Source organism: Protopterus annectens, chromosome 4.part0 (assembly GCF_019279795.1).
Source record: "Protopterus annectens isolate FY-2018-M chromosome 4.part0, PAN1.0, whole genome shotgun sequence".
Lineage (NCBI taxonomy): Eukaryota > Metazoa > Chordata > Ceratodontiformes > Protopteridae > Protopterus > Protopterus annectens.
Window position 1 is genome coordinate 923,486,803 of NC_056733.1, and position 23,670 is coordinate 923,510,472.

The 23,670-nt window shown below is 40.6% G+C and overlaps 1 protein-coding gene across 2 annotated transcripts in view; it reads left to right on the forward strand.

Annotated features, from left to right (window-relative positions):
• Positions 1-23,670, forward strand: part of LOC122799678 (coiled-coil domain-containing protein 9-like) — a 784,040-nt gene that overhangs the window by 551,859 nt on the left and 208,511 nt on the right. The gene's annotated exons all lie outside the window — the stretch shown is intronic.

Here is a 23,670-nt window from a genome sequence, read left to right on the forward strand (position 1 = left end):
AAGTGAGGACACATTCTTTATCCTCTGTTTCCTGTGGGCATTCTACAGCAAGTTCCAGAACATCTTCCTGTAACATATTCTCTTCAGCTGCATCCTGCATCATCCATTGCTCTTTCTTGTGGGAACTCGTTGGTCTATCACTCCACAACATTGACTGCATCAGAGTTGCAACTGCTTCCTGCTCCTTCCCTTGCTCTGCAACTCCCAACTGAACTTTTGTACTAGTTTCTTGCTGGAGGCTGCAGAGTATCTTTATGTGGCAAGTGATCAGATGCTTCCCATTCCACCTGTTTCTCCTTAATTGGGGACTCTCTGTTCCATCATGCTGTGATGTTACCATTGGATTTTCTACACTAAATCCTTCACTTCACCAGTAATCCATAACTTCAGTTTCTATTTATTTAACTTCTCCATTACTCATCCTCTTTTCTATTTTCTGCCTTTGTTTTCTTATTTATTGTATTTCAGTATTTTCTATATCTGGATGCTTTTGCCTGTATTTTTTTTCAAATATCTTTGGTGCTGCTTTTTTATATTTATTAGTTGTTTCTTCTTTGCATAAATATTGCACCATATTAAATCTCTTTCTTTCCCATGTCCATATTTCTTCTTCAGATGTCACCTGCTCCACCTGTTTCTCCTTACTTTGAGGATTCATTGTTCCATCACCTGCGGCATAACCTGCGTTAGACTTTCTACACTAAGTCCTTCACTTCTCATATATTCCATAACTACAGCTTCTATTTGTTTAACTTCTAATCATCTTTCTATGTTCCCCCTTTGTGGATATATTTTTTTGTATTGTAAAATTTCCCATATCTGAGTGCCTTTGCATGTACTTTTCTTCAAATGTCTTTGGAGATGCTTTTTTGTACTGCTTAGTTTGCCTTTCTCATTTACATAAGTATTGCACCATGTCAGATCTGTCTCTCTCTCTCTCTCTCTCTCTCTCATAGGTAGGTACAAGTCTATCAGCCCAAGGGCCTACGTAAGCCTAGCCAACAAGGTTGCCTGGCTTACGCCACCCAAGAAAGTTATTTTCCTGTGCCACTGTCGAGCAGAGACACAGAAGTGATCCCCGGGGTGTATTTCCTGTTTCCCATCCACTAAAGATTTTTCTTGAAGAGTGGAACAGGCTACCCATCTGTGTCAAGCAAAGTTCTTCATTAGCAGAGTATGGGAAGTCTCTGGGACAGGAGTCTATCCCTCCAGCATGTCCTGTTTATTGTGGTGACAAGGTTTAGGTCCCTAGAGCTTGTAGCTCGGAGGGATTGGGATTTCTTTAGGTGTATCATGCCCAACAGCTCTGTGTTTGACCTAGCTTTATATGTTAGGCAGAGATCACCTCGGAGTAGGCGGTATGTTACGGAGAAAAGCGGGATTTTTTTAGATGGTCAGTGTAGGGCATTTGTTTGAGTCCAGTAATCCTCTTTGTGAGGTACTTCTGTGGCCTTTCCAGCAGCTGCAGATGTCTTGTGAGGTACATTCCAAAAGGGGCGTTGTACTCTGTAATGGGTCTAATGAGTGTCTACTAGAGAGGAACAATGACCTCTTTTTTTTTTTCTTGGATAAGAACCCTTTTATGATGGTGTGCCACGTAGAAGGACTTCCTGACTACTGTGGCAATGTGACTATCAAAGGAGAGACTACTGTCCACCTGGGTCCCAAGGTCTCTTATCACACATTCGGTGTTAAGTAGATTGCTGCCTATGTGGTAGTTCATGGGTGCAGAGTTTTTACCAAAGGGGATGACACTGCACTCTTTGGCATTGAGCTTGAGGCCATGGCTCTGATACCAGGCATCTGTCTCAGCGAGGCCCTTCTGTAGGATGTCCACATCATTTGGGGACTTGACTATGGCTCCTAGTTTGCAGTCATCTGCGAACTTCATTAGCCAGAGGCCTTCTGTGTTAGCCTGTACTTCAGAGAAGTAGATACCAAACAGGGGAGGTCCCAGGACGTAACCCTGTGGTGTTCCACTTGTCAGTGCTTTGAGGTCATGTTTCTCCCATGTCGGGTTTCTTTTTTATACCTTTCAAAAATCTCTAGGTTTTGTTCTTTATAATTTCCCACTTCCTCTTTTGCTTCTTTTTCCAAATGGCCCAAGGTTTCTTGGTCTGTATAATGTTTTTCATGAACTGTTGTATTAATGAACACAAGTTTGTATTTGAAGCTTTTGACAGTTTTTCTTGTGCAATAATTTTTCTTTAATTTTTCTCTTAATCTATCTTTTATCTGGAAGTTTTGGGCTTCTTACATAATAGTAACAGCACATGTTTTTTTCTGATCTGCGGTAGTTCACTCTTGTCTTTATGGCTGTATTTTAGTCTGCCTTTTTTAGTGGACTACTAATTCCTCCTACAGTAGGGGTGCATTCTCCCCCTGCACCTGGCCTAACCTCATTGAAGGAATGTTTCCATGTCATGAGGATTCTATTACTCAATTTTTCAGTCCTGCCACCAGTGCAGCTACCAGGATTGGGCATTTTTTATCCTGAGATTTGTGCACCCAGCTGTCTTTTTTATTTTTTAACTTCTGTCCATGATTTATGCTGTATAAAATACAGTCTGTATGTCCGTGTCATCTTGATGAGATTTTGTAAAAACAGGGTCCACCTCGTGAAAGTACTCACCAAGACTAGAGGATGAATTTAGTTCCAGCAATGCTACACTCCTTTGCTTGCTTATTTTTGTCATTTCTCCATCTGGACCCCCTGCGAGTTAGCTGGTGTTGCAGAAGACAGAATGACCTTGATTTTACAGAGTAGTTTTGCACATAGATAAGAAGATGTTTACCCATGTCATATCATGTAGAATGTTTGTTTATATAATCTTATTTCTGTCTGATTTTCAGGTCTTTTAACAAGTGTGAGTTTTACATAATGCCTTTCAACTGTGGACATTGACTGATAGACATTGAGAAAGGACTAGCTGTATCTCTAATGTTGATGAAGGGGGACGGCAACACCCCATACACACATTCTACCTGAACTTCAACAAAGACTTTGATTTGGTCCCACATGGGCTGATAGAAAAGTGTGGGGGATAGGAACTGTATAGCTTCATGGTTGAATGCTAGGACATAGAAAGTTGTGGTAAGAGGGGCAATGTCAGGAATTAGAAAAGTTACTAGTTGTGTACTTTGTGTTAGACATATCTGAGGGAGTAGAGAACAGGGTCAGCCTCTTTGTTTATTACACAAAGATAAGTGCAGCATTGGAGGATGGGGAAAATAGTCAAGAGAAGGACTTGAAAGGTTAAACAAGTGGTCGCAGATGTGGCATTTGAGGTTCACTACAAATAAATGTAAAATATTGCACTTAGTTTAAAGTATTACCTGGAAAGAATAAAATGATGGCAGAAAGAGCAGGGAAAGGACCTTGGGGATGTTGATCACTCTTGGCATGCACTACATAGAGAGTGAATGGGCAGTGGTGGTCGCATCCTTGCTGAGGTAGAATTCAGAAGCAGAGGTGATGCTTGCAGTCTGTGGTGCCTTAGTTAGACCATATATTCAGTACTTTGATCAGTGGTTTATGTAAGACAAAATACTTCATGTGCTACACTGAATCAATTGGAAGGCTAAGAAGAAGAATATGTGGGGTTTAGGGGAGGGAATGTAGTCAGAGGCTAGGTGAAGTAGAGCTCTTACTTAATACCAGAAGAGACAAAGTAAGCATGATATTGGTGTACAAGATCATGTCAGGTAGCTCAAAAGAGTTCATTCCTAATAGGAAGGAGAGACATGAAGGAGGGAGGACAGAAAATAGTTTGTATATTTTAAGGGGCCAACTGCTTCCTGAATGAATCTATGCAAGTACTTTTTTCACACACGGTTGCAGACCCACTAAGTGGACTGCTGGAATGGGGGGTTAAGGGGTTATCTACAGACTCATTCAAGAAGTCATGAGATAAGTAGGAAAAGTGTAAGGTGAAGGCAGTGATGAAAGTGGGAGATGTAGGATGTTAAGTACATTGAAAATGGCAGACTAGTTAGGCTTTTGTAGTCTCCTCTTGCAGTTAATGAAATATAAACATAAGCAGCAATGATGCCCCATAGCGCACAGTGCAGAAAACTTTTATAAAACTAAGGTTTTCAGTGAATGCATAACATTGCAAATATTGTACAGGTGATACAGTTTAGTCCAGCCCTCCATTCATAATAAAATTTACTTTGCATTGCTTTTCATTGGTACCATTGTAGGAACATGCATCTGGTAATCACGGTTAGTAAATTGGGTTAATGAAATTATAAATACTTCCTAAATAGTGAGTCTATAAAAATATAATAAAGTGGAACATTTTATAAAATGCAGCTCCATATATTCCTGAGTGCTGCTTTTCCTTCATTAATCGGAGTGTAGGTAACATGTGGAGCATGCAGGATGTTCATAGCTATTTAAAGTCTGATTGTATTTGTGGTGTTATTTAGGTTCCTTTACATTTTGGATGTTTATAAAGACCAATGGGATGCAGCAACATGATTTGATTTCATTCATTATACAGGAACTGGGTTCTCTTAAATTTGGCCTAGTTCAATGGCAGTCACTTGATCATGAACTGTCAGTGTTTCAGTGGAAAAACTATTCTCCCAGAACTGAGGGAAAATGTCCCTTGGCCTGCAATAGCAGTAGATCAGTAGATTACTTTGTCATTGATTGTTTCTAGCTATTTCTTAAACTTTTACATGTTTAGGAATATAGATCTTTTAGGGGAAATGACAGGTCAGATGTCACTTGGGGTAATGTGCTATTTCAACACATCATCCCTTTTTTATGGGAGGGACTAAGGTTCATTTTAAGCATGGTCATATACAGGAATTAAGTCGCTTTGGCATTTAAAATAGCAGCAGCAAAATGTAACTTATTGTTTGTCACCTGGCTTTCTCAGGAGTGGCTGAAATAAACTTAATCAGTTGCAATGCTTAAATAAAATGTACTGTAAAATATGTTTCATTATGTACATCATATGTAGGTAGTTATAATTAGATATGCTTTATGACAAAAACTCCATATTAGTATACCTACAAAGAAAATTAATTTCAGAAAGCACAATTTTCTAAAAGCTACTGTGTTTTGCTTTCAGATGGCAGTCATTAAAAATGCTATTAGCATACTTTATCATGTGGCAGATGAAAAAGGTTTTATTTAAATTAATTTTTTTCATTTCTTTTTGCGACATTTTGAGCATATCTTTCATAGGACCAATCATTTTCTGGCCGAGTTGTATGTAATCACTTCTTTGGGGATTTTGAGTTTCACAAACACTTCTGTAATAACCCTGTGGCAGATCCAGTTGTAGTAGTATGTATGGATTCCAGTAAGGGACATTTTGACATTGCTTCTAGAAACCACCTACCAAAGGACAAGGAGAGCAAAGCTGTTAACTGATTTGTTTAAAAGTTGTACTGTCCATGAGAGACCTCGATGGCCAGTTTCACACGCTTAAATATTAGGAGCCCATTCTGTTGCAGTTGAAACAGAAGATATAGGGGATCCAGGATGTGGGCCTTAAGAAGTAGTGGATTTGTGCAGTTACAGTTTCCAAGTTACTAGGCTCTCCGTAAAGTATGGCTGTGAAGCTCTAGATGCATCCAGAGGCATAGTCTTTCTACAATACTGAGTACATTTTTTCTTTATATCTTAGAAGCATTGTAGCTTTTCTTTAGCTGGATTGTTTGCGTTAGAGGCATTAACTTGCTCACATAGAGGATTGATAATCTAAAACAGTATCATTAATAGTTTGAGAAAACTGCAGAAAATGATGTGTCCATTTATGAATTGCTTGGGGGGGGCAACATTTAAAAAAATGGACATAACTTTTACGGTCTCCAACACGCCTGGCATTTTTAAAACAATTGAGTACAAAATGGAATTTTCTGACTACACCCCTGGATGAATCCAGTGGTGTACCTCCTTCAGGATCTTTGGTTATGAAACATACCTGGTTGATGGGGACAAACTCTCTTAGACCATGTAAGAGCAAAGCTCCTGCATGCCCTTTTGGATCCACCCGGCAGAGAATGTGATCAAAACACTGAAGGAAAGGGGTGAGAATATGCATTCAAAGATTTTCTTAATTTCCCAACCTTGGTATGTTAGAAATTACCCAAACATGCCAAAGGAAAGGCACAACAAGTGAAGTGGGGCAAGTTTGAAAATTAATGGCAAACCAATCCAAGAAGGAGATATCTGCGGAGGGAAGGGTCATCAGGGCAACCCCCCCCTGAAAATCCAACTCCATTCCTCCTCCTCTTCCAGAAAAAAAATAGGACGACCGCCATTTATTTTTTAGCTCAATGGCAAGAAATTACTCAAGACAATTGGGTTCTAGGGGTGGTGAGACTTGGATAATCCATGCAGTCACAAAGATCTCAAGATTCCATGGCATTCCACTGATGCCAGAGTAACAGCAGCATCTGGCTGCTTCATGTGTAGAGCATCTTAGCTCAAGGGTCTATAGAACTAGTACTAGAAAGAGAGGCTGGGTCAGAGTTTATTGCAGACTGTTTCGTGTCACAAGAAACTAAGAATCTTGATGACACATTCTGGACTTAAAACTAAACAAATTGCTATTAGTACCAACATTCAAAATGTTGGGACCTTCAAGATGGCTGCTCACTAACTGACAGATTGATTTGAGCTTTTCCAGTGTGAAAAGTGAAACTGTAAATGAGTCCGTGAAACTATAAGGTTGGGAACATGTGGTTATTGGCTAGTAACTGCGATAGCTGCATGTAAGCAAATTTGGAGAACCCGAGTGAAAATCAACGAGAAAAGAATAAAAAAAAATGGCTGGAAATAATCTTGCAGCTGTTTACCAAAAAGCGGTTTCAAGTTTCAGCTTTGGTACAAGTGAGGGCTTCCAGTAATTTTGAGAAAAAATAGATTAAATGTACTCAGAGGTGTCAAATAGTAAAAGCTATTCAGATAATACTGCAAAAAAAAGTTTGAAATGAAGAAAAGGCTGGCTGAGCATCAGGCTTCTCAAGAAGAGCTGTTTCAAAAAGTAAAATTGGACCACAGTGCGCACAGAGAAAACCTGAAAATGTCTTCTGTACCTAAGAAACTGGAAGGAACAGGCTGCATTCATTTTATAAAAGTACAAATAAGAAAATGCACTGGCATTCTACAACAGGATGCTTTGATTCAGAAGGCATATTGTATGTATCATCCAGATTTATGCCCTAGGGCCAATTGCCTAGTACCTACATATGAACCTATGAAAAAACAGCCAAGACCTAGAATACCAACAAGAAGAGTTGCTTCTGCCAAAACTGGCAGGAGGAGAAATTTTAAAAATTGGGGACAGCAGAGTGTTTGCTGAAAATGATTCATTGTGCACCAGGCAGAAGAGAAGCAAGTTTATCACAAGTAGGAAATGTTAAGAGGCAGGTGTGAAATTCAAGCTGCTGTATCCAGCTGTTTTCAGAATATTTTCTTTCCAAGATGCTCCAAGGCTTTTTTGATACAGAACATGCTAAAGCTGAAATTTAAAATGTATCCGACAAAAAAAGGGGACTCTGCACCCATAGACTTTGCCAGAGAAATATTTTGTTTAATTCCAAGGGGAAAATGTTTGAATGATGGATATAAATACAGTAACTGACTTGAAGAATCAGGAATACCTTGTACTACAACCAGAGTCTAGTGTCAGGAGAGGGTGGTAATCAAGAAAAAGACCAGCAACCCTGAAGTTAGTAAGTAGAAAAATATAACACACCAATTTGTTTTGATATAGAGAAAAAACGTAAAATTTGGCTTTGCAGTAAAAAGTGACTGAGAGAGAGTGGAGTCTTTTTCAGTATGTTAAACTAGTGGGTGAATTATAAAGCAGATTCCCCACTTTAAAGTAAATGGAGTGGGAGTGTAAAATATATTGATCATGCATGCAAAATAAAGCTGATGATTTTCCATTTTAAAGAGGTGAATGTCTAAATTTAAGGTCCTTGTTTTAAGATGTAGATTGCTTTTGCTTAAAAAAGACTTGAATAAGACAAAATGATGGACATGGGAAATGTGAAGTTTTTGCATTTGTAGTTATTAGGTATTTTTAATTTACCAAATCCTTTCAGTGGGAGGAAAAGAAGTCTGCAATTGCAGGTGGTTGGCCATGGTAAGTCTTTGCAGTGTGTGAAATTTACAAAGATTTTCTTTCTTACATCTGTAAAGTCAGTAGCTGATTTTTCACATTCCTGACTGCTTTTACTTACCAAGAAGCTGTCTGTAAATGCAAACAGTTAATCAAGACATCTCTGATCACTTGCTTAATGAAATGTAACAGGTAAAGTGTAATTAAGATTTAAAGAGCTGTCCTTAGGCATAGGCCAACTAGACGGCCACCTAGGGTGCCCCATTAGTAGGGGTGCTTTTCCAGTATTTATTTAATGTAGGTAGACCATGAAGGGGGCACCGGGTGGTGTGGTGGTGGGGCACTATGGAGCCCTTTTGCCCAGGGCACCAGTTGACCTAAGGCCGCTCCTGTTTAAAGGAATGCTATTTAGCAAGTAAGTGAAACTATGGAATCTAAACTTAGTTATATTAGGTTAGTAGTTGCCCCTCCAGCAGCCTTAGTACATTAATGCATTTAATTTAACAGAGCACAGTTTATTTATTTGAAGGTAGGTGGTGCACTTTTTCTTAACAAAATTAATGTTGAAGAAGAAAGGACCAAGGTAGGCAAATCCAATGTAGGCACACCAAACAGAAATAGCGTAATCACCTTTATTAAACGCTTTCGTCAAATGACTTCATCAGAATACAACTTTGAACAACCAAGGCTCAATAAATACCGTCCAACACTTTTTTGGGAAAATTGTTTCACTAAAGTCACAATTTTATCCCATTGACATTCTCCTCTGTGTTTCTCAATTTCTGCTTCGAGTCGAACAGAGCACAGTTTATTTATTTGAAGGTAGGTGGCGCACTTTTTCTTAAGGCTAGCATTTAAGGTTTACTGAAAGCATGCCAGCTATTTTTCACATTAGGGAAAGGAATAGAGGTAATTAGAGACAGCAATCTGTGTAAGCAAGAACATGGGCCATAACACGCCATTTAGCATGGGTTGTCTTAATTTTAGATTAGGTAGTACCTTTGGTGCAGCCATCAGTTTGAGGCAACTGCTGCTATCTGGAAGGGTAAACTTCATTTGATGAAAATAAACATAGTTTTCTGTATGTTTATTCTAAGTTGAATGGGAATGGGGGATTCAGAATTTTTAGTTTATGGTGCTTTCACTGAAGAAAAAAGTCTTGAAAGTGATTGAGGTTCAAATGGAGATGAGAAGAAGCAGCTGCATAAAAGATCAGCCTGCCAAATGTTAATGTTGGATGTAAGCAAAAAGTTTGAATTACACATTCAGAGTTACTGTCATGCATAATAGGTGGGAATAATAGCTTTCTGTTATAGTGGTTCCTCTGCCCATCTTGTGGAATGCAGATGGCCTTACAGGTACAGACAGAAAGCAGAGAGTATTAAATAACATGAAATGTGGGGTGCAAATGTTAATGTTGGATAGAAATGAGTGTGTGTATTTGACAAAGAAAGGTTTTCAGAATGAACATTCAGCAGAGTATCAGGGAAAAAAGGAAAAGGGGAGTAATACTGATTGCTGGCGATGGAAGAAGGAAAGACAAAATAACTAATGTTAGACTGTGGTTGTAAGGGGATGTTTGCAGGAGAGGAGGATTATACTGGTTTGTATATTCCACCAAAAACTGATATGGAGCTTAAGAACTTTTTGGAAGATGTAATCAGCTTTCAACAGGAAATATTTACAGGTGGAGACTGGAGTTTGATTTGCAGCAGTGTAGATGTATCAGTGGAATCTAGAAAAAAAATTGCAAAAGGGTTGATTTCTGAAGAAAAGTATGAGAATATTTGGTAAGAAAGATACAACTTCAATAGTATGATCTCACTTAACATATCTCACAGGGTATAATAACTAGGCTAGATTCAATGGAAATTGTATTTCACAGGAGCATGTGTATTCAATTGAAAGCTTTTACATACATTTAATTACTATTTCAGATCATGATGCAATAAAAACAGATAAAGATACAGGGTAATAAAGTAAAATTGAGACACTGGTGGTTTCCCCACTTATCTGTTAAAAAAGAAGAATTTAAGAAATGGGTTGTGGAAATGACCAGTCATCAGAGAAGGTATATTTTTTTTTCAGAGGGGATAGTTGAGTGCGATAAAATGGAGATTAAAAATAGGGTAGAAAGAGAAGAAGCTGGGGGGGATCAATAGGAATTGTTCAGAAGGGATGTTAAAGTACTGCAGAATAAGGGGAGTCTCACATAAGAAGAGGAAAAACTGCAGAGTGCTAAAGGGAAAATTTAAGGAGTATTTGGATAATGCATATAAACTTGGAAAGGTTGCTGTTATATCAATGCCCATTGTAGTGCATGAGGCTTTCTCTCTAAAAATACACTTTAGGTCTGACTTCACTGAGGCAAAAATTCACAACATGCTCTTAATGCTAATTGCCCTTATATTAAAGCATACAGTATATGATGGTTTAAAAACAAGCAGTACATCTTCAAGTACCATAATATAGTTACACATCTGTTTCTTTGATCAAAATCAGTTATGCCATAGTAATTGCACTCACACTGATCATCTGAACAGTATTAGTGTATACCTAGGTTCATAGGTAGGTACTAGGCTATCTGCCCGAAGACATAAGCCTAGCCGGAATGTGTTTACTTTTGCCACCCCTTAGATTAGTTCCCTGTGCCTCTGATCCCCAGGGTAAACTTCCTTTTTCCAATCCACTTGTCAAGATTTCTCGTGAAGAGGGTTAGCGAGGAGCTCTAACTAATGTAGATTAGAGTCTTGTTCCAGAGCATGGCAAGTCTCTCAGACAGGAATCTATCCCTCCAGCATATCCTATTTATTGTTGTGGTGAGGTTTAGATCCCTAGAGCGTGTGGCTCAAGGGGATATGGTTTTCTTTACGTGGAGCTTGTCAATCAAATCTGGGTTGGACATGGCCTTGTATGTCAGGCAAAGATTACCTTTGAGTAGGCGGTATGCAACCAAGTACAGCATAGGGCATCTGTTTGAGGCCAGTGATCCTCTTGGTGAGGTACTTCTGTGGTCTTTCCAGCTGTTGCAGGTGTCTTGTAAAGGTACATTTCAAATGGGGTGTTGTACTCTATGATGTGTCTGATGAGTGATGCGTAGAGGGGCACAATGACCTCTTTTGATCTGGATGCAAACCCTTTTGTGATTAGGTGGGCCACATAGAAGGATTTTCTAACCACTTTGGCAATGTGATTATCAAAGGAGAAGTTACTATCTACTTGGGTCCCCAGAGATCATATTACGACTTCCGTATTTAGGGGTCTACCACCTATGTGGTAGTTTGTGGATACTTTGTTTTTTCCAAAGGGGATGACTATGCACTTTTTGGCATTTAGCTTGAAGTCATGGTTTTGACACCAGATATCTGTCTCAGTGAGACCCTTTTGGAGGATGTCTGTGTCAGCCGGAGAGTCATTTATAGCCCCTAGTTTGCAGTTGTCTGTGAAATTGGTCAGCCATAGTCCTCCTGTGCTTGCCTGTACCTCTGAGAAGTATATGCCGAACAGGAGAGGTCATAGGACTGAGCCTTGGGGAACGCCACTTCTAACCGTTTAGAGTCAGACCTAGCTCCTGCTTCTCTTACCATGTGGGTTTTATCCGTGAGCCAGTTGGCAAACTATCTCGTGATGTAGGGGTTTATGTTCAGGCTAGTGAGCTTGTCTGTAATACCTGAGTGGGGAATGGTGTCGAAGGCCTTTGCAAGGTCTAGGTAGGCTCTGTGGGACCACCTTTCCCTTGTCTATAGCCGTGGTAACTGACTCAAGAAGTCCCTCAGGTTTAGGAGGCATGATCTGCCTTTAACAAAGCCGAACTGGGTAGGGTCTAGTGTTTGGAGGTTCCCAATGTCTGTTAATGAGATCCATGATGATGCTCTGCATAGCCTTGCAGACCAAGCTAGTCAGGCTTGTTGGGCGATAGTTCTTGGGGTCTGTTGTGGCTCCATTTTTGTGAAGCGGAATAACCGTTGCTGTGTGGCCACTCTATGACCACATAGCCTGTGGAGAGGCTGAGTTTTAAACAGTGTGTCTAGGTGAGGGGTTAGTTCATCTTCGAGCTCATGTAGGGCGCAGCCTGGGACACCATCCAGTCCCATTGATGCTGTGTTTTTGGCTTTGGAGAGGGCTGTTTTAACCTGAGTGTCTGTGATTTCAGGGGCACTACATTCTTCTGCTGTGGTTATGGGCCTTTTTGGAGGTGAGAGGTGAGTGAAGTTTGCACTGAACCTGTCTGCCAGGATGTTGGCGATGTTGGTCGGTTCAGTGTATTTTGTGCCATTCTGCACTAACTCAGAGCAGATCTGAAGATTGCCACTTAGATTATTGACATAACTAAAGAATTCCTTGTGGTTATCTTTGGAGTCCTTGGAAATTTTTCTTTCAAAGCTAGCCTTGGATGATTTTATGAGGGATCGTGGTTTGTTGCTGATGCTGCTCAGGGATGTCTTCCCTTCTTGGGATTTTACTATTTTTTGTACTAGTTTCCTCCTTCTGTTGTGTAGCTTGTTTATGGCAGGGGTCTACCAGACTGGTTTCCTTTTCTTGGAGGAGTGAATCTTGGTTTTGCTTGGGATAGCACGTTCCATGCATTCTTGTAGGTGCCCGTAGAGTGCATTAGTAAAGGATTTTGCAGCTTGGACAACGTTATCTTTTAGCATGGGGGCTTTGAAACTTTCCACCTCGGTCTTAAGTAATGTGAAGTTTGCTTTTGAAAAGTTTTTCACAGTGGTTTCTTTGACCGGGGGTGGGGGCGGAATGTGGATATCCAGAGTGATTAGTTTATGGTCAGATCTAACCAGCGAGGGGTTAACATCCGGTATAGAACATCGGTCACCCATGTTGGTGATGACCAGGTCCAATATGTTGTCACCTCTGGTGGGGGTGTTAAACCAGTTGATCCAGGGCGTTTGAGTTTTTAAATTCTAGGAAATGTTAGGGAGTTTGTACTTGAGTAGTTCTCCCAGTTAATGTTTGGTTAATTGAAATCACCCAATATCGGGGTGTTTGGTAGGACGTATATGCTTTCCAGTGTTTCCAGAAATACGGAATGGGGATGTTCTTCGTGTTTTACTGTTGCAGTCATTACGTTTGGGTAATCTGGCAGGTTGCCCCCAGTTAGCCTGATTAACAAAGTCTTGGGTCCTGTGTCGGTTGCTGTCCCTTCTTCCATGGCGAAAGGTCATCAGGGGTATAAAACATGCAGCCGACGCCATTACATCAGTCTTTCTTGCTGTGCGGTGCCAGAAGCAGTTCGCAAGTGCTGGTCGGCCGACTCCTGAAATTTTTGTTTTCGAGTTTCAGAACCGAAGTCTTCAACTTAAAGCTAAGTACCCCATTGGGGAAACTTTTTCTTGCTCCTTACCGATGTTAGTAAAAGTTAATAATTGCATTACTTGTGGAAAGCAAATACCTCAAAGATTTTCATTCGTACTGTATTACTTGCCTAGGCCCTGACCACGTCGTACCTTGCTGTCGGTTTTGTGCTTTATTTAATCAACGCACTATCCACTGTCGGTACATTTTTGCCTCTAAATATTTTGGTTCTCGGTTTAATTATCCAGAAATGTCATTGGTTAGCCATCTGACTACCGGAATTCTGAAAAAATGCAAAGATAAAGACAGAGACAGGCCACTGAGGTCCAAAACTGCCGACGACGCTTCTCCTAAGCCAGTCGCCAGTTCGCCAGTACTCAGTGAAGTGCTTTTGAAGCCCCTAATACCCGCTACTTCTGATTCGCAGGCCTCTACTGAGACCCATTCGGATGCCATGAGATACTTCACCTATGGAACCCGCGGATGTCTTTACTTTGGATGGGTCCGGAGCTGCTGTGCAGGCACCGGCTTCTGAGGGTGTATTCAGACTTTTACAGACTTGCATATTAAATCAACTCCACCTTCATTACTAAGGCCTTAGTCTCGATCTATGTCTAAAAAACCGACACCCAGGCCACATGTTCAGGCCCCTATGCCTAAAAAAAACAATTGATCAAAATGGCTGAAGATCTAATTACTCTAATCAGGAGTAGTCAACCCCCCCCCCCTTCTAAGAGGCCTAGGGCTGAGCTTGATTATGAATCTTCTGATCAGGATTCTGTTTCTTCTGACTCTTCTAATGACCTGGATTTGTCCATACATACTTATGAGGATTCTGATGCAGAGGATTCCATTCCCTCTGCTTCCCCTCCTGAAGCATTTTCTTTTGGGGAAACTTTACATACCTTAAGGGAGCTTTTCCACTGGGAAAGTCAGGATTTTTCTGATTCAAAAAAGAGGCCTAGGGATTTCCTTCTACCTCAGCATAGGCCTTTGGCTATACCTCCTGTGCTAGACATTGGTTGATGTGTTTTCGGAATCCAGTATGGCCCCTGATTCCCTGCCTCCAGCTCCTAGTAAGCCTGAAAAATACTACAGGGTTTCTGAGTCCCACAAGTTCCTTTTCAGAAATCCTGTTGCAGATCCAGAAACCATTTCTCAGGGGCCCAAGGTCATTAAGGCGTCTACTGCTAAGAATCCTACCCCTTCTGATAGAGACTCCAGTGCGCTGGATAGATGGGGTAAAACGGTTTATACTTCTGCAACCCTGGCAATCAGGGCTTTAAACTGACAATTTCATATGTTAAAATATCAACAGCATATTGTTGGACTGCTTAAACAGAATAATAGTAGAAGCCAAAAGGAGAAGTGAACAGAATGTTCCAATATGAACGCTTTATTTAAAAAATCTGCGTTTTCGTCCAGTAATAGACGTCATCAGATAAAACAACCTTAGTAATCATTTCCTTTCCTTATATATACATTAAATTAATCTCTATCCAGTCATAGTTCACAATTATTTTTAAAATGAACAAATCAAGTTTCCCTTGTCTTAAAATCTCATTAATATGTTATGTTTAAAAACATACATTCCTTTTATTATAAACAAATCTATTAAAAAATATATATTTTATATCTCTCTAAACTCTTTAAAAACATATTAGGTTTAGTGTTATTCAATAGTTTTATATATATGTTTATACAAGTTAAATGCATTTGTTCAAATTTACTCCACAACATAAGGAAAGGAAATGATTACTAAGGTTGTTTTATCTGATGAAGTCTATTACTGGACGAAAACGCAGATTTTTTAAATAAAGCATTCATATTGGAACATTCTGTTCACTTCTCCTTTTGGCTTCTACTATTATTTTATTGGTAACTATCGTGGAAGTTGTCCGTTGGAATAATTACTGCTTAAACAGAAAATGATGTTGATTTCTGACTGTGTGGAAAATAAAGATTTACAGGATTTATTGCATTCGGCTGAACAAGTTCGAAAACATACTTTGCAGTATGGTTTTGGTTCTTTAGAGGCCTCCTGCAGGGATGCTGTTACAGGGTTTGTGCTTAGAAGGCATGCTTGGCTTAAGGAGCAATCTCTGCCTGATGATGTTAAAGCAAAATTGTTGGATGCTCCTTTAAATCAGGACCGCCTGCTTGGCAATAAGGCTGAAGAAGTACTAAGCTAAATCTGTGCAAATTGTTAAAGATTTCTTACAAGTGGAACCTCCTAGCCAAACCCAGACACACCAAAAACACCAGGTTTCAGTCCCAGGGGACTCTCCGAACTAAGCAAGGGGGGGGGCCTCCACTTCCAAATCTGGAAATAACAAGACACCTTCCTATGGCGAACAGTCTCAATGACTTTCCTTTAAAATTACCAAACACTTACCTTTTAGCCGCCCCTTTGGGGGGAAAGATTGCTCTTCATGCAAAAAGCTGGGAACTCATAACCCAGGACAAATGGGTTTTAAATATAGTGTCCCAGGGATACAGATTTCATTTCCACATGTTGCCAACACCAAACGGGTGGCCAGACCTGCCCCCAAATCAATGGGCAGAGACTCAAAAACAAGTAATTTCTTAAACACGGGGGCTATTCAACCGGTACCAGAAGAGGAAAAGGGACAAGGTTTCTATTACAGGCTTTTCCTGGTTCCCAGAAAAGATAAATCATGGCATCCAATTCTGGACCTGTCTTCTCTAAACACCTTTCTGGACATTCCAAAATTCAAGATGCTGACTCTTCACCAGTTACCTCCTATGCTAGGCAAAGAAGCCTGGTTGGCAACTCAAGATTTAAAAGAAGCATACCTGCACAATCCCAATCAGGGAATCTTGCAGAAGATACCGACGCTTCAAAGCAGGCTACTTGCATTATCAGTTCTCTGCACTGCCCTTTGGCTTATCTACTGTGCCCATGGTATTCACAAAGTGCCTGGCTCCAGTTATTGCATTTTGCAGGCAAAGAAATATTCAGATATATTCATACCTGGACGATTGTCTAATTCAGACAGAAAACAAGAGCATAATTCTAAATCATCTGGCATTTGTAAAAAAAAAGGTTCTAACTTGTCTGGGGTGCACCATAAACGAAAATAAATCACAACTGGTACCCTCTCAACAGATTACATTCCTGGGTGCAAGCTTGAATGCAACTGCCCAGATGGTTTTCCTCACGCCAGAGAAGCAAATTCATTTGGTAACTTACTTCAAACAAGTGGCCACAAAAATCCTGCTATCTGCAAGACGAATACTGCAAGCCTTGGGGTTCATGGCCTCCTGCATTTTCCTAATTCCATATGCAAGACTGCATATGAGGAAACTACAGTGGTACTTAAAAAGTCTATGGAGTCAACATTGTCACAGCCTGGAAACAATATACCTTGTCTATGCCTGGAGTTCCTATGGTGGGCAGAGGCCTGCCACCAAAACAAGGGACTGCCATTCACACTACCCCCTGCTGCCCAAACCCTAACTACAGATGCATCAGACTATGCATGGGGGGCTCACCTGGCAGGGAAGTGCATTCACGGCAAATGGAACCTAAATCAAATGCACCTACATATCAATCAAAAAGAAATGTTAGCTGTACAGAATGCTGCGACAGCCTTCAAGGACTACATTCTTCCAGGACAACTAATAGTAAAGACGGACAACACCACGGTTATGTGGTACATAAACAAGCAGGGGGGTACACAATCCTACCACCTTTACAGACTAGCCATGTCATTGTGGAACACAGCCTTGAGCTACCAAGTGCACCTACAAGCTCAATTCCTGCCAGGAAAATTGAATACACTGGTAGACGGACTAAGCAGAAATCTCATGGACCCACATGAGTGGAAACTGGAACCACGGATTTTCAACATGTTGACAAGCAAATGGGGGAGCCCAGACATAGATCTATTTGCTACCCCCCAGAACTACCAGTTGGACACGTTTTGCACAAGGACTCCCCACAAAGAAGCCTAGAAAGTGAATGCTCTGTCTTTCAGCTGGAAAAACCTATCAGTCTATACCTTTCCCCTCTGCCTCTGCTCACCAAAGTTCTGCTAAAAGTCAAACGGGACAAACCAAGAATGATTTTGATTGCTCCAGACTGGCCACGCCAATACCTGTACCCACTCCTGCGCAGTGTGTTACAAATATCTCCATGGCACCTGCCTCAGACCTCTTCCTTGCTGTATCAGCAGGAGAACCAAATTCTGCACCCTCAGCTTTCAACATTGAACTTTGCATCTTGGCTAATCACTTAAATTCACCCTTATCCCTCAGCAAACCTGTGATGGATGTCATCTTGGGAGGCGAGAAGACCTAGTACTAGAAAATCTTATGCTGACAAATGGAAAAGATTGTGCTTGGAACCAGTCTGTAGGGATGAGCACAGCAGCACCCAATTTACCTCAGATTTTGCAATACTTAACTGAGATGCTTCACAAGGGCCTGTCTTTTTCCTCTATTAAAATCCACGCTTCAGCTATTTCAGTTCACTGTAACACAGAGCCACCCCTCTTCTCTCATCCCCTGCTCTAGCAGTATCTCAGAGGGGCAAAGAACTTGAGACCATCCAGGAGAGCTCCTACCCCTGCCTGGGACCTTAACTTTGTTTTGGAGAAGTTCACTCTACCTCCTTTCAAGCCAGCTGCTACTGCTCACTTAAAATTTCTTTCTTGGAAAACAGACTTCCTTTTAGCAATCACTTCAACTAGAAGGGTATCTGAATTACAGGCCCTTATGGTAGTGGAGCCTTTCATTATCTTTCATGCAGACAGGGTATCTCTGAAGACCAATCCATCCTTCATGCCCAAGGTGATTTCCAGTGTGGCTCTTAATCAGTCCTTTCATTTGCCAATCTTCTTTCCCAATCCACAGAACAAAGAGGAACAGATTCTGCATTCCTTGGATGTGCACAGACAACTTAGATTCTACTTGGACAGGACTAAATTTCGAAGAAAATCTGAACAGTTGCTAGTAGCATTTGCTGCTGGGGCAGAGGGGACGGCTATTTCAAAACAAACCATTTTTAAATGGATAAGCCATTGCATTCATTTCTGCTATAAGCACCATGGAAAACCTATCCCCCAGGGGATCAGATCACACTCTACCGGGGCTGCTTCTGCTTCTGCAGCCTTTCTCAGGTGTTCCTATCAGGGATATTCTAGAAGCTGCTACCTGGAGTTCTATACATACTTTCACCAAGCATTATCATTTACCAATTTTCTGTAAATCCAGAGCTGGCTTTGCCACTGCTGTCCTGCAGGACCTTATAGCTGGCCCTAATGCTGTACAAGTTCCTCCTCCCAACCATAGCTTTGGGAATCTACCCAAATGTAATGACTGCAACAGTGAAACACGAAGAACATAGTACAGTTGTGTACACTTACCATAAATGTAGATGTTCAAGTGTATTCACTGTTGCAGTCCTGGTCACCCTCCCTCCAGCTCCCTACTTTTCTCTGGCTATACCTCTACTTTCTTTTACTATGCTTAAAAACCTTTTTGGTGTATTTGCTTTTGGTTGGGGGGTATATTTTTGTATTTTTAATTTTATTTGCTCCCCATTAGGGGGGCACCTCACATCTGTGGCAAGAAAAACTGATGTAATGGCGTCTGCTGCATGTTTTATACCCCTGACGACCTGACGTCATGGAAGAAGGGACAGCAACTGACGCAGGATCCAAGACTTTGTTAATCAGGCCGACTGAGGGCAACCTGCCAGCAGATTACCCAAATGTAATGACGGCAACAGTGAATACACTCAACATCTACATTTATGGTAAGTGTGCACAACTGTATTGTCCTGGGACATGGTGGGTGATATGTAGCAAGCTACAATCTGAATTGCAGTGTTTCCCATTGTTAGTTGCACATGGATGATCTCTGAAGCATCGTACTGTGCCACTAACCTGGAGGTAACCTGGAGGTGTGGGTATCCTTGATGAATATGGATACGCCCCCCAGTGGGTATCCTTGATGAATATGGATACGCCCCCACCTTTTGTATTTCAGTATGAGTTTTGTGGACAAAATGTATGGTATGAGTTGTAGCCTGGTAGTGCTGGGGTGCTGTCTGGAGCCTTAAACCAGGTTTCTGTTACTGCACATATATCGATTTTCTCCATAGTGAGGAGTACCCTGAGTGCGTGCATTTTGAGGTTTAGACTTCTGGCATTGAGTAGCATTACCATCAGTTTTTTGTTACTTGTGTTGTTTATGGCTGTGGGTTTGTCTTTTGAGCCTTGCCTAAAAAGGCACTATGGGGGTAGCGAGAGCCTTGGCCAATATTCGAAAGCCTAGGGGTGACAGGTGCAAGCCATTTCTAGCGAAGCAGCGTGACTTGTCGAGCATGTCATCCCAGGCTGACGGACATAAAAGTTTTTCACTTTTTGTCTTTCATGTATATAGTGTTCTATCTAATTAAAAAAGTGGACATATGTTTTTTCTGTGTTCAAATCCTCTACTGCAATCTCTAATGTATTATCTTTTGCTGTCCTAATAAGTGGCAGTTTAACTGTGAAGCAATGCTTTTGTTTTCCTGCTCAGTAACCATTCCAAAAAAATATTTTTCCAACTTAAGACGTATTTCATCAAACACAGGCAGGATTCTGTAGGTGGAAATTGTACTCTACTACTAGTGAAATGACTGAGTAAACTAGCAGAGTTTTCAAGATGCATGTAATTTATTCTTTTGAACAGCCAGTATTCACGAGCAGCAGCACAAAGAGATGTGTACATAGAGTTAACGGAGTAAATTGCAAAAGCACATACATAGTGTCACAGAGGCAGATCTTACTGAAAACCTGCCATAAAACAAGGTGTAAAGGAAGTCATAAAACAAGGTGTAAAGCAAGTGCTGCTGTTAAAGTCCCAAGGAATGGAACTGCAGGTTTAACATGGCTTACTTGGGAAGAACGGTAACTGAGGGTCGCATAGTTGAATGGCAGTAGTAGCTGACTTTTTTTTTTAGATGAATACAGTAAAGAACAGCAGCAAACAGGATAAATGGTTCACTAAATCCAAAAGTGTAGAAAACTGTAGCAAAAAATAGGAATATGAACCAAACCATAGCAACAGTTTTAAGCATACGTAGCTATTCAGCATAAAACAGTCCAGATGGTTCAAGTAATCCAAGTTTATTGTGAGTGCTTTCGCAGTAATCACAGGTCTACATTATGTGGTAGAAGAGACTACTCACAATAATCGACACATATACTGCAACCGCTGTAAACCGCGAATGGCCACGTCCTCAAATGTTTTCCTTTGGGGAAAAATTAATTTGGCTGTTATCAGGAATTGCCCTTTTCTTCAATGTAGAGCGATCTCGGAGTTGGTATATTTAGTTAGGGGGGTGGGGGGTGAATCCCCCCACTTGATTAGTGTTTCTATGTTTCTTATTTTACAGCCACGTGAATTTTTTCCCAAGGAAAAAATTTGCAGACGTGGCCATTCACGGTTTACAGCATTCACTGTATATGTGTCAGTTATGTGTTCGAAGAAGACTCTTTGATCACATAATATAGACCCATAATCACTACTGGTTCATCAGACAAAAATACACTTTAACCTTTTCCCGTTTTAAAAACATATGACAACCAATCAAAAAATTCTATATCATAACATGACAGTGTTCAAAGTGCTACAGTACTAAAAAAATTCATCCATAAAACAGAATAAAAAAATTGAATAAAATCCAAGCCTAACATCCACATGTTGAAGTGTATTTTTGTCTGATGAAGCAGTAGTGATTACTTCAAAAGCGCTGTCAATAAACTTGGATTACTTGAACAATTTAGACTTTTTTTCTGAATATCTACGTATGCTTAAAGCTGTTACTGTGGTTTGGTTCACATTCCTATTTTTTGCTAGAACTACTATCCCTCCCAATGTGGAAGCTGTTAATGCCTGCTATTACACCTACCACCAAAAGTACTTATGTTAAAATGCCACTGTTATTGGGTTTGTTTGGGCTGCAGGGTGTTAACAGCCAATAAATGAGTGAATATGGGCCAGTAAGCATGGCAGTCGGTAAGTCAGAGTCCTTCCCAGCACCGCTTACTGCTGGGTTGTTTGATTAGAACACTGAGATTGTTATGGTGCGGTAAATATTCACATTCAGGATCACAACTCTGTTTATATATATGTGTGTGTGTGTGTGTGTGTGTGTGTGTGTGTATGTATGTGGCATATGATTCTAAATTTGTGTTTCTTTTTGCCCCTGCTATCTGCCACTCATCATCCCACACTCTGTTATTTCTCCCATTTTTTACCTGTCATTGAGATGACCAAAAAGGGCTATCATTTAGACAACCAGCAGAAGTGATGTGATATTTTCTGCTTTATAGCAGATTCCCCCCATGCAGTCTGCAAGTGTATTGGAAGACCTTGCAGTGGGCTGACAGTGGGCAAGCACTGCCCTTCCACTATTGCATGAATGATGATTTCCCCTGGTCTCCACCAGAGAAATTGCCTTAAGTCTGTGTGCATGCAACCCTCCCCACCCTCCGAGAAAAGGAAAGCAGGTCATTCCCCTTTTCTCCCTCCCTGGCTCCACTATTGCCAGGGCTGCTAATTGAACCCCAGTGAACTGGGTAGCAGTCAAGACCTCATAAGTCTGCACTGTAGGGCCAATAAGGTACATGATTCTGAACTGATTTATGTGTAAAACTGAGTGAAAAGATGGCAGGAAGTCAAAAACTGTGATTGTCCTTTTACCCATTTGCAGTTAGGGAGGTTAGCCTGAACTTATGAAAGAGGTTTTTCCCTCTCTACCCAGTCTCACACGATGGCAGCAAAATTGATAAAAAAAAAAAAAAAGGTTCAGGTATCATTTGAAGTCTTTTCCTATGATTGATTAGATTCATTTTCAATTTTGTTTTAATTGGCTGCCAAGTTGGGAGTTTTCTCTGTATGTAAGTAACAACTGAGAATAATCAAAAGAAAAAAAATAAAATTAATGATTCAGGTATACTATGAAGTCTTTTGCTAGGATCTGGCAAATTCTTTTCATTTTGTTTTATGTTTTAGTTGGCTGGTGCTGAAACCCAAAACATTTATCATAAATCTTGAAAAATCCTAGCAATCCAGTTGACACTACTTAAGCAGAAGTTAGAGTGTTGTATTTAAGTGCGACTACTAAAACGTAAGTTACAAGGTTTAGCCATCAGGTGGTGTGAACATTAACTCTTGGTGATGGTTACTGTTGATGTGGCACCCCGACTCCATGTATGGAATGGGAAAAAAAGAAGTTGATGTCGATGGCAGTTTGTTATGCATTACATATGTTTGCTTAGTTTCTGTCATTTCAATACTATTCGATATACAGATAATTGTGGAGATAGATATATCTTTGCTAATTTTAGAATGTAGATATACATCGTATGTGGACTTGGTAAAGCATGCACCTGTGACAGTAGTGTTTTTGACTTGTGTATACATCTGCATTGTTTATCCTTTCTATAGTTTTGTAAAGACATTGTATTGTTGTCCTTCAGTTTGTATACAATTTGGAACAAAGCTGCTTTGTTTCTAATATGTCCAGTAGAGTGTTACTTGCATATTACATTGAGAATTTAAGGGCACTGGAAAATTCCTGTTTCTTTTGAATTGGAATAGTTGTGGTTTGTGAAAACCCTCTGGTAGGCATGTCACTGTAGTGTGTTCTGAGGTGAAAACTGTGATAGACACCAAAGAGATCATAGTAATGCAGCTTTGTTCTGTTCTCAAGTTGTTACAGCTTTAGTGCTAAATGGGCTTTGAGAACTGTATGTGAGATACTCAGAACTGCCAGAATTTAAGTGCAATTACAGATAAGTATACACTAAGTGATAAATTGCTATATCTTCAGAATATTACTTCCTCTGTGATATACAATGATTGTGGGCTTAGTACGTATAAGCAATGAGGGTTTGGGGTGCAGGGGGCTTGCCACCCTGCAAAACATTTTAGGAGTAACAGTGAGTTTCATACAATGTTGTTTAAATCTGAGGGTGTAGCCCCCAGATTGGGGGTCCAGGGAGCTTGCCATCCTGCAAAACATTTTAAGTATAAATGCTGTGGGTGGATTGGACACTCTAAATTGGCCCTAGGCATGCGTCTGTGTGTGTGTTTCCCTTCTGTGAAAGGTTGGGCGCCAGGCTGGCAACTCGACACCGTAAAACTCCACTGCCAATCATGAGCGGACAGGTGATCCGCTGTGGCGACCCCTAACTGGGAAAAAGCCGAAAGAAGAAGAATAGCTGTAGTAGTCAACTGTAGTAGAAGAATA